Here is a 12616-nt window from a genome sequence, read left to right as displayed (position 1 = left end):
ACAATTCCCAAACTTCCCAAGGATAATTAGAGCGAACCACCTAACCCTAAGGCATTGTGGTCCAACTCTATCTTCTGTCGATCGGACGGCCACGCTTCCTGCACAAATTTGCTTCGCCTCGACGCAACCTCTGTGATTCCACCACATGGCGCCATGTTCCTCCTCGGAACCTCTGCCCGTGTTTTGAGGTCTAAATCCAAAAACCGTCCACAGGTGGTTTTGCGACCCAAACCACCAAACCCGCTCGCGAGTAGCGTACCCCATACGCGTCCCCCGCTCCTCGACACGTGTTACTGCCGTCCTCGACCGCCCGACCACCAAGTCTTCCAGAGCCTCCGCTCGACTTGCACGTCCGCCGTCTTGACTCGATCAACACGGCCACTCCTCCATGTACACTTGCGCTTGTCGATGACACCAAGTGTCAGCCACCACGACTGGTCCTTCGGCGCTCTGGTCCCTCAATCCAAGCCTCACGTCCGCCCTTCACCACTCCTGGTCCATCGGCACGGCCTGTCTCTACTTGACCTTCACCTCGCCATCGACCACCGCCTCCGAGCTCCACACCTGCACATCATAAGCCAAGAGACATGTTGTACAACCTAACTAATGCCATGGTTAGTTCACAAACTTAACCCAAGACGCGAATCACATTGACAAATCACTCATCACACGAGACAACATGGGTACATATCAACCATGTGTCCGCAATCTCCCCCTTGATAAGTGCATTGTCAACACCAACACACAAACAACAGAGATAAAGAAGTAGAAGAAGGGGAAGGAAGAAGGAACTCACCCAAATAAGCAAAAGCCAATGAAAAGCCAAAACAGGGTCATTTGAAGTAAGCAAAACTTGCAAAACTTGATCCCCAAAGACATGGGCAACGACTTGACGCAACCAAGTAAAACATAGCTAGTCCTCAAGAAGAGGCAGAACGGGCTCAACACTACTAGCAAAGCTCAAAACACCTAAAAACAGCTAGACCCTCTAGAAGAGGCAAAGGCTCAACACATCTAGCAAAAGCAACTCAAATGCAACTCCCCCTGAACAAATGCAATCTCTCAAATGTCTGCACTCTCAATAAAATACTCCCCCTTTGGGTGGTTTGTGTGAAGCATTCTCCTCCTTGTTGATACATGCACTTATCAAGCTAAAGCCCAAAGACTACAACTCCCCCTCGAAGTATGCTAAAAAATGCACAGGGATGCAGAAAATGCAAAAGCTTCAGGAGTATATCATTTAGAATGAAAGAATGCTCTAAGGGATACTATCATGTGAGTAAGACAATAAATTTGAAGGCTGGCAAATGCTCAAACCGATCATAAGATACAATTGTGAATTGCAAAGCATTTTGAACCAATTTTAGTCTTGAAAAAGCATTCACCATAGAATTAGCACTTAGCATGTATAAGCAGGAGATCAACAAGTGCTTTCAAATCTATACAAGGTGAACTACCTCAAACTAGTGTCTAATCAACATGCCACAAAAGAATTCAAAACTTGTGTTTTACATCAAATTCTTATTTTAGTCATTTTGCAGAAGTAACATAGAAGGCGTGTGATTGCGAGAGATTGTAAGCACTATCTTGCCTAACTTTTCAACCGAGCGAAGCCTATGTCAAAAGACAATTAGAAGCCCAAAGCGTCGGTCTCGGTCATACACTACACTACTCAAGTTCAACTTTAAGTGCAATAAGAAGCAATCTCGATACAGTGATGTGTGATAATGCAAACCCTCTCGATCTTTCTGTTTCAATTATCTTGGAATCATAATTTTAACTGATCATCATAGTAAAACAAGTGGAAGCGAAAGACTCCAAGACTGAGACATAGTAACCTAGCATAAACATGATAGAACAAGGATCTCACACATCCTACACATGCTAGGAGCCAGACTCAGTGGTGAACCAAATTTGTAGATTTATCAATTATAGATCAAGGTCACATTGAAAACAGACTTAGCTCATCAAAAGTATAGCATATGAAGAGAGAGAGGAAGAAATAGAATACCAAAGCCCAAACTCAGGAGTGAAACGAAGGTACCTCATAATCCTTTTGACGGCTTGGCAATGAGACGTGCGCGGCGAAGCTTGAAAGCACGCACATAGACACACAGCAAACTGTATGTCGGGTCTCATCACCGTCAGGTAGAGCAAAGACCCTATCATGCTGCGGTACTCCTTCTGGTCTACGGCTTCTCCTTCTTCATCGGCATCCAACGCCGTCGTGGTTGACATGGGCGTCGAAAGAGGCTTGGCCTCACCCATATCGAACTTCTTTAGCATGTCCTTGGTGTACTTCCCTTGGCGCACGAACATCCCTTCTTGGGTTTGCTTGATTTGCAACCCAAGAAAGAAGGTCAACTCTCTCATCATGCTCATCTCAAATTCCCTGCTCATAAGATCTGCAAACTTGGCAACAAGTGCATGAGAAGAGTCACCGAAAATGATATCATCCACGTAAATCTAAACCAAGAGAGTGTCATTGCCTTGCTTGAGGAGAAACAAAATTTTATCAACCGAACCCATTTTAAAACCCTTTTTAAGCAAGACAGTTTTCAAACGCTCATACCATGCTCTCAGGGCTTGTTTCAAACCATACAAAGCTTTGTGAAGTTTAAAAACATGGTTTGGAAACTTTGGGTTCTCGAAACTGGAAGGTTGCCTCACATAGACATCCTCCTCTATGTAGTCATTCAAGAAGGCACTTTTGACGTCCATTTGAAAAAGCTTAAAACCCTTTGAAGCAGCAAAAGTTAAAAGGATTCTAATCGCCACTAAATGAGCTACAGGAGCAAAAGTCTCCTCATAGTCTATACCTTCCTTTTGGCAAAAACCTTGGGCTACCAACCTAGCTTTGTTCCTCACTACCACCCTATCTTCACTCTATTTGTTTTTAAAGACCCACTTTGTTCCTATGGGATGGCACTCTGGTGGAGGTGGTACTAAAACCCAAACCTACTTTCTCTCAAAGTTTTCGAACTCCTCATGCATGGCATTAACCCAATTGGGATCAGATAAAGCATGTCCAACGTCTCGAGGCTCAAAAGAAAAAACAAATGCAGAATGAGCAAAGTGTGAGATGTGATATGAGATGGACTGCGTGACTCACTGGTCGATGTTGTCAATTATGGTCTGAGGTCGATGGGGACACTGAATGTGGCGTGGTGCCTCCTTGGAAGAAGTCGCCTCCCCCTCAACAGCAGCTGGTGCCTCCTCAGCTGCAGCCGGCATAGGCTGAGGAAGCTGCTCGAACGGCCCCCAGGAGGTGGATGTAGAGGGATCAGGACCATGAACCAAAGTAGTCATCGCAGGCTCGAGAGGGGTAGCTCGTGGAGTCAGCTTGGGATCACCCCAATCGGCATCTTCCTGCTCCTCCTCCACAAAGATGCTTTCACCAAGCTCATCCTCACCTGCACGCTCAAAGACAAGAGTTGCACAAGGTATGGTTTCATCGAATGTGACCTCACATGTCTCCATGACATGGTTAGTTTCAAGGTTAAGTACGTGATAAGCTCGAGAATGAGAAGCATAACCAAGAAATATCCCATCGGAGGACCTGGACTCAAACTTGTCCAAATTACCTTGCTTGAGGATGAAGCATTTGCATCCAAACACCCTGAAATGGCTTACCTTGGGTGGCCGCCCAAACTGCAACTCATAAGATGTCTTCTTCATAATGGCTCCAAGAAAAATGCGGTTTGAAACATGGCAAGCGGTGTTGATTGCCTCTGCCCAATATCTCCTAGGAGTCCTATGCTCATCGAGCATCGTCCTAGCCATTTCAACCAAAGTCCGATTTTTGTGGTCAACAACACCATTTTACTAGGGGGCATAAGGAGAGGAAAACTGGTGCTTGAGACCCAAAGAAGTGCAAAAGGTTTCAAAATGAGTATTCTTGAATTCTGTGCCATTGTCACTGTGTATCACTCTCATAGCATTCTTAAGGAACTCATTTTGCAACCTTAGAATCAAATCTCAAGCATGAGAAAAAGCCTCATCCTTACCCTCCATGAAAAACACCCAAGAGTAGCAAGAAAAATCGTTCATGATTACTAGAACGTACCACTTCCCACATTTTGACCGAACCCGAGCTGGACCAACTGTGACCATGTGAAGTATCTCGCCGGGTTCCTTAGTCATGACTTGATTCACAGGAGGGTGAGAAGCAGCAACCATCTTCCCATGGCGACAAGGGTGACAAACGAGATCCTTCCCAAATTTCAACTTGGGCAATCCTTGGATTAGGTCAAGTGAGCACAACCTAGCAAGTAGATCGAAGCTTAAGTGACCAAGTCTCCTATGCCACTTCCAAAGTTCAGAAGAAGATCTGGCCACAAGACAGCGAGAAGAGCCAAAGGAGTGAGAAAAATCAACTCGGAAGACACGGCCAAAAGGGACAATCTGACAAACAAGATTTCCCTAAGAATCAAGAACTCGAGACAAGCTGGTCTTAAAACGCACTTCGAAGCCATCCCCAAGGAGTTGCAAAATAGAGAGCAAGTTAAAATGCAAATTCGAAACCAGCGCAACATCCTTGAGAACAAAACTCTCATTAACCCGAATGGTTCCATGAGAGACCACCTTACCTTTGCTATTGTCCTCGAATGTGATGTACTCCTTGTAACTCATGGGGTCGAGGCTGGAGAACCACTTTGAGTTTCCGGTCATGTGGCGTGAACAGCCGAAATCAATGAGCCACATGTCCTCCAGGCTTCCGTCCTGTATCAATAGAAAGGCATGGGATGAGCAAATGGCGCAACACTAGGGTTAGTAAACTGTGAAGGATACCAGTGTTGGCTTATTTGCCTTGAAAAAGTGTTAGGAAAAACACCAATCATACCATGTCCCATTTGAGGAAAGCGATCACCATGAGGGGAAAAACGTGGTCCCCCTAAAGTTCTGGGGCTGAAAAGCATCGCCACAAGGTTCAAAGTCATATTGATCACGACCAAAACCCCGTCGGGCACGACCACCACATGGTCTCACAACCTGAGGCCTAGCACCTTGAGGCATTGTACCTCTAGGCCTAGCACTGTGCCTCTGAACAGATGGTACATGTATGCCAAGCGGTGGGCGGTACATGTTTCGGTTGTTCAACTCATACTCACGCCTCTCATCTCTCTTCCTCCTAAAGCAGAACTCAGCAAGATGACCATCCCTATGGCAGTAGTCACAATGATACCTCACCTCTCTCTTGGATGGTGGTTGGTTCACTCTCTTGTGGGTATGGTTTCTTGGTGGCTTTTGGACTCTATGAAGGGGATCCTTAGAGATGTTTGGTAGAGTGTCAAGTGGGTTCCTGAGATGGTTAGGTTTTGGAATCCACACTTGTTTCTAGGGTGCAGCTTTTGGAGGTTCTTCAAACACTCCATCTTTAATAGTGGGATCAGTGGGCTTAGGTGGAGTGATTTTGATCAACTTGGGAGTGGTGGAAGGTTTTTCACTTGGGGTCAAACCACTACACTCACCAACCTTGCCATAGAGATTTTCACCCTTCCCACCTAAAGCAAAGCCTACTCCCAGTCCACCAGTTCCCCTCCTGAGCTGGTTAACCATCATGCTCAACTACGGTTCACTTAAAGACACCCAACTCAAGATGGTCTGAAGGTATGTGTTTTCCTTCTCGGATCTCATCTTGTCGTGCCTGCAGGACTCAAGCTCCAACTCCAAACTCTCACAAAGCGCACACCTAGCAACAGTTGTGCTATCTGAACTGGCCTTCTCAAGAGCAGAGATCTTGGCATTCTTCTCTGCCAGCTCAGATTCCAAACCCGAGCAGGACTTGCACGCACCCAACAAAACAGACCTAGCCTTCAACTCATCATGCTCATCTAACAGAGTGCCATACTTGTTTTACAAAGTAAAAAGACTAGACATGTGAATAGCACAAGTATCACACTCTGTTTCCTCGGTCACAGTCACAGAAGACCTAGCGAGCTCCAAATCCTTAAGCGCTTGCTCTAGCTTGTCCTTATACTCTTTGATCTCATGAGCAGCACACTTAAGCAGTTTGTCCTGACAAAGCAAAGCGTCGCTCAAAGCATCTACCTCAGCGGCGACCTTGTCAGTAGAAGATAGTACCTCAGGGGTGTCATCATCGCCAATCACTTCATCCTTGCTAGTCTCCTCACCTCCAAGAGCCATGGTGCAGAAGCCACCACGGGAGGAGTCAGTGAAGAAGCAGAGACCGTTCAGTCTCTCCTCCACCTTCATCTCAAAGTCATCGTCACTTGAGGAGAGGAAACTCGCTTGTCATCGTAGTCATTGAGATCGCTGAGTGACGCAAGGAAGGCGCATTGCTGAGCCTTGGCCTTCTTCAGGAACCTCTTCTTGAGCGCCTCCTTGTCAAATCCTCCCTTGGACTTGTGCTTGTCCGAGGAGTGCTCCCGCTTCTCTTTGCACTTGCCGGTGTCGTACTTGTTGGAGGGGTACTTGCTTTTCTTAGGGTAGTTTGCGACGAAATGGTCTGGGTCTCCACAACCAAAGCATCCTTGGTTCGAGCCACCACGCCGGCGATTCAAGTGATTGTTGTGAAATCACGAGAATCGACTGATGACAAGAGCCAGCTCGTCGTCTCCAAGCACCTCCACTCGCTCCTCTGTGACCGACAGCAAAGAAGACATCACAAAGAGAGGCTATGAAGGGTTAGTGAAGGAACTTGAGTTACCATTACCTGAGACCAACGCCATGGTAGGCGTAGAGGGGTTCTCGATCTTGGCTCAAGTGTAGTAGTCAATCTTGGTAGACTTCATCTTACTGAATAGCTCCTCCACGGTGAGTGTCTCATAGTTGGGTGACTCAGTGATTGCAACAACTTTAACCTCCCAAACCTTCCGATCAAGGGCATGTAAATATTTGATTGCACTCTTATGATCATCATAAGCTAGTTGCCCTCATTTTGTTCACAATTGTCTAAAAACGAGAGAACAAAGCATCGATAGACTCTCCACTCATTTGGGCAAAGTTTTCATACCCTTGTGGTTTTGATTTGGGCTGTACCCTCGTGGTAGCTAAGAAGCTTACCCCAGATCTCTCGAGCCGTAGAGAGGTGAGAAACATGAACAAACTCAGTGGGAGAAAGACACGAGAAAAGATCATTACGAACCTTGCTATTTGCATTGTGTTGATCAATTTGCTCCTGACCAACATGCAACAAGCACCTCATAGTTGGGATCCTCACAAATCTCCCAGATACGCCAATCTAAACTCTGGAGATACGCAAACATGCGCATCTTCCAATAAGAATAGTTTCTACCATCGAAGTACGACGGCTTGCCGGAACCACGCTCCATGTCGCGTTCGCGGATCACGGGCTGATTAAGATAGAATGATCCGTAACCGGCTCCGATACCAATTGAAGGTCCGAAACGGCGACCAGAAGGATGTGAATGGGAGCCTCAACTTTCTTTTTCGAAACATTTGACCGCTGTCCCAAAATCAAACCCCAAAGACAAACACAAGAAGAGGAGAAGTTCACATGCTAACTAGGTGGCTGGATATCTATGGCGATGACCAAGAGACACAGCGGGACCCTCAAGAAACAACCAAGCCAAGCCCTCGATGGAACTCCCTGAAACCGAGAAGACTGCACAGGGCCAGACTATCTGCCGACCAAGTGCGGACTATCCGCTGTCTGCGCTGGACTGTCCGCCGACCAAAACTCCGAAAGTAGACGTCGAGAAATCATTTTGACTAAAACTTTCACAACAGCGGCGACTGTCCGTGGTAAAGACCCGGACTGTCCGCATGTCAAAAATCCAAAAACAGACGATGAGAAAAAGTTCTGGTCTGAACTGTTGCAGTAGCGGTGAACTCTCCGTGCCTGAGTGGTGAACTGTCGGTGCCTCTGCTGAAGTGAAACAGTAAAGACACCCAAACTTGGTTGTCCCCGACCCAGACTCCCGGACCGTCCATGGACAAGGCTCGGACTATCTGTGGGTCACGGAAAAGAGCACCCAAAAATCGCCAAGAACACAAATTCCCAAGATTTGTGAGCAAATCAAAATCAACTGCCACCAAAATTGAACCAAGGGATCACAAGGCAGTAGGTAAGATAACCCTAAGAGATCATCGCTCAAAGTTTAGTCAATCAACGGGAAATTTGAAACACGCGAAGATCACCCGGTTTTTCAACTCCAAAAATTGAATCGCACCGATCTATGAGCTCGTGAGGATATAGTCAAATTCCTTCGGTGGAAAGGATCAACTCACGTCCTAGTTCATCCCAAATCAATCGGTTTGACTCAAAACATCCCACAACTCAAGATTCGAGCAAGAAAATGAGAAGGGGTGGAGGGGGAAAAGCAGGAACGCGAAGAACATGAACGGGAATTGCACCAAAGGATCAAATCTTGAATCCTAGAGGGCACGAGGAGGTTAGGGCCTCCAATTCCACACAAATCTTTAGTTCGATTACACAGATGAAGTTGCCAGATCATCTGAGGACCTCTTGGAGCACTCTAGAGGGAGGGAGAAGACCTAGAGAGGTGGAATACAAAATGACAAGAGGCGAGGGTGATTGGGGCATCCTCATCCTTATTTAACAAGGCTATTACACAATTCTGAAACTGCCCCCAGATAATTAGAGCGAACCACCTAACCCTAAGGCATTATGGTCCAACTCTGTCTTATGTCGATCAGACGGACACGCTTCCTGCACAGATTTGCTTCGCCTCGACGCAACCTTTGTGATTCCGCCACGTGCCGCCTCGTTCCTACTCGGAACATCCGCATGGGTTTTGTGGCCCAAACCCAAAAACCATCCTATGGTGGTTTTGCGGCCTAAAGCACCAAACCCACTTGTGAGTAGCGTACTCCATACGCGTCCCCCGCTCCTCGACACGTGTTACCACCGTCCTCGACCGCCCGACCACCATGTCTCCTAGAGCCTCCGCTCGACTTGCATGTCCGCTGTCTTGACTCGGTCAACATGGTCACTCCTCTATGTACACTTGCACTTGTCGATGACCCCAAGTGTCAGCCACCGTGGCTGGTCCTCCGACGCTCTGGTCCCTCAGTTTAAGCCTCGCGTCCGCCCTTCACCGCTCCCGGTCCATTGGCACGCCCATCTCTACTTGACCTTTACCTTGCCATCGAGCACCGCCTCCGAGCTCCACACCTGCGCACCACAAGCCAAGAGACATGTTGCACAACCCAACTCACGTCATGGTTTGTTCACAAACTCAACCCAAGACGCGAATCACGTTGACAATCACTCATCACACGAGACCACATGGGTACATATCAACCATGTGTCCGCACGATTTTTAGTGCAGGTTGTTAAAACTGCTACTATGCCATCGATCATAAAAACAATTCATTTTCAGGGACAGTTTTAAAATTACCCTTAAAAATCAATCAATCCTAAAAAATAGTTTTCTGAAATGATTCCACAGGGATTCAAACCTATAATCAACCAATCGTGAATTTGAGATAAAGTATATGATTCTACCGTAAAATATGAACTAGTACAAATCTTATATATATTCAATATTTTTTTGCTTCTAAACGACTTTAAATGGAAAAAAAATTATCTACAATGTTTTAGATCTCGTGGAGCACTATAACTTTGATATGCGTTGTGTCTCCATCCGAGGTCATTTAAAAAATTAATTTTAAAAAAAATCTAAGAACTTAATATACACACATTATATATACAATTTTGATATAAATTTGGTCTTCATGCAACTTCATTTAAAAACGTTATGAATTTATTTGTTCTGCGTCTATTTTCAAGGGTAGTTCACTTAGTCAATTGACCTTGAAAATCAATTTCTAGGTGCAGTTGACTTGCTTAGAAATTACCTTTTTTCTGGGGCGGTTGATGTAAGCACTCGCCCCTAAAAATCATATTTTCAAGTGTGGTTATCCTAAACCAACCGTCCATGAAAATGGATATTGCTAGAGGTTAGTAGAATGGTCTATAAAAATATAATTTCAGTGGCGGTTCGTAAGCTGCCATGCTCCTGAACCTAGTTAGAAATGGTTTGCTCAGTGAACCGTTCTTAAAAAAAGGGTAGTTGGAACCATATAATTGCAAATTTTTTGGATTGGAAAACTATTATTACTATTTGTCATATTGGAACGGTGCCATTACTATTCGTAGTTCACTTGAGATACGCTACTCTGTACACTCTGTTGGGCCCATGTGCATGCGTCTGTATCGTGTGGCCCAAAAAGCACCTGCCACCTTGTCGACAGATTATCGTCGGCAGTCCTCCGAGGGGTATCCCACGAAGGTAGATTGATCGGTAGAGGAGCGTGAGATCAAGAACAAGAAGGCAACAGAGACACACGAGTTATATAGGTTCAGGCCGTCAGTATGACGTAATACCTTACTCCTGTGGTGTGTTGGTTTGTATTAGCTATCGTATGATATGCCATCATTTTAGAGGGGGTCCCTGCCCGCCTTATATAGTCAGGGAGGCAGGGTTACAAGTCGGTTACATCTAAGAGATAACCGGAAAGTAATAACTGATTACAGGAATCTTGGGATCATACATATCCTAACAGATCTCGTATTATCTTCAGGATATCTTTCCGATGTCTTGCGGAAGGCGCCGAGCAGAGTTGTGCCTCGCAAGGCTTCTTCTTGTGGGCTGGGCCACCCCTAGGGGCTCAGCCCATGTAGTCTGTCGTGTGTATCCGGGGTCGTACACCCCATAGCTAGTCCCCGAACGCCTTGTACCCGTTGTGCAACGCCGTCATGATCCTGTCCGAGCAGGTGCGAATGACGCCGAGCAGTCAAGCTCACGGTCCGACCACCATGTTGTACTGTCAAGCAACGTGAACCGTGGCCGAGCAGCATGACCATTCGCCGAGCAGCGTGAACCGTCGCCGAGCAGTATGAACCAAGTACAGCTTGCCATAAGGGTGTAAGGAGCTCAATTTCAGAATCGAAAATTTCTCCGCAGTGAGTCAAGTGTGCCCACTTAGAGTCCAAACAAAATTGTAGGAGTCATTCTTCCTCTGTAGGCATGCAGTCTTCGAGAAAAAATCCCGCACACTCACCACGAGGTGAAGTGTGCCCACTTAGTCCCCGAGCCTGACAGCAGATGATGTAGTCATGTGGTGCCAGGGTCCAAAGTAGAAGACGTAACAGACGACCAGCCGAGCAGTCAGCCAGTCCCCGGGCGTAGCTCCGAAACAAGACGAAACACATTCACCGCAAGGTGAAGTGTGCCCACTTAGTCCCCAAGCCTAACAGTAGGTGACATAGTCACATGGTGCCAGGGTCCAAAGTAGAAGAAGTACCAGATGACTAACCGAGCAGTCAGCCAGTCCCCGAGCTGCGAGCGGATATACCGGAGCAACCAATCATTGGCGAAAAAATCGGAGTAACGGCTGTGCAGTAACGGTTATTGAGCCTCGATAAATTGCGGAGAAAACTGTGGTCATTCGGCGAGTAACAACAAATGGCAGCGATAAATGAATGACGTGGGTTATGGTTGCGTGAAAGCCCAGGTGTGGCCCATTAAACCGCGTTCGAGAATTCGGAGCGGTGCAGATCGCGGGAACGGTTTCCCAAAAACCCTCGGATGCAAAAAAGGGGTGGGGAAAGTGCTTTATAACTGCGCCGTCGTAGTCCCCACTCCCACCCTTGCCACTTCATCTTTCTCCAATACTCCCGCATTTCTAGATTCACAAGCACAGCTGCCACCGCCGCCAAACCCTAATCGGAATCTGAAGGATGGCGCCGAAGAAGGGAGCCCTAAAACTGAAGAAGACGAGCCCGAAGAAAGCGGGCACCGAGGCCTGGAGGGATGAAGAGTGGGTGCTGTCGTGCACTGGAGAGGCGAATCTGAACAGGTTGGTCGAGGTAGGCATTCTTCCTGACCGCGCAACCGCCGGATAGCGGCCGGCCCTGGGTGAGCCCTTCCAAACACCTCATACCGACGAAGTTGTGGTATTTGAAGATTACTTTTGGCATTGGTTGGGATTCCCTGTTCATCCATTCCTTAGGGATTTGTTGGATCTATGGGTAGTCAGTTTGTGCAATATCCACCCAAATACCATTCTTCACATCTCTATATTTATCCACTTCTGTGAGACATTCCTTGGTATCCTTCCCCACTTCAACCTTTTCTGTTATCTATTCTGGCTGAAGAAAAGAGGCGGTGGTGGTTTCAAGGTGGTCGGCGGAGTATACCTTCAACTGCGTGACAGAATGGCAAGTGAATATCTTACTATGCCACTGAACACATCATTGAAAAACTAGAACACAAGGTGGTTCTACATAAGGCAGATTGACCTAGCCATCCGCTACGACCCTGACCACATCCCGGAGAACCAAAAGAGCTGGTCGGAGATGCCAAGAAACGCTGATATGGACCAAGTGAAAGAGCTTCTTGACTTGATCCAGGGTGTGAATATCAACGGTGGATTGGTAGCAGTAAGTTTTATATCGCGCCGTGTTCAACCCTGCAAGGAGAGAGCTCATCCTGCCTTTGAATTCAAAGGGAAAACCGACGGTATCCGGGAGAAACCAGATATGCTATCGAAGGAGGTTATCGAAGAGCGAGCTGCAGAGCTGTTCACTTCACATGTTTCGTTCAACATGCCAAGGTATTCAAAACCCTTTAACTACAGAAACCGGCCACCCCAGGTAAACGTC

The sequence above is a fragment of the Miscanthus floridulus genome, chromosome 15, assembly GCF_019320115.1.
Source record: "Miscanthus floridulus cultivar M001 chromosome 15, ASM1932011v1, whole genome shotgun sequence".
Lineage (NCBI taxonomy): Eukaryota > Viridiplantae > Streptophyta > Magnoliopsida > Poales > Poaceae > Miscanthus > Miscanthus floridulus.
Note: the sequence above shows the minus strand (reverse complement) of the source record.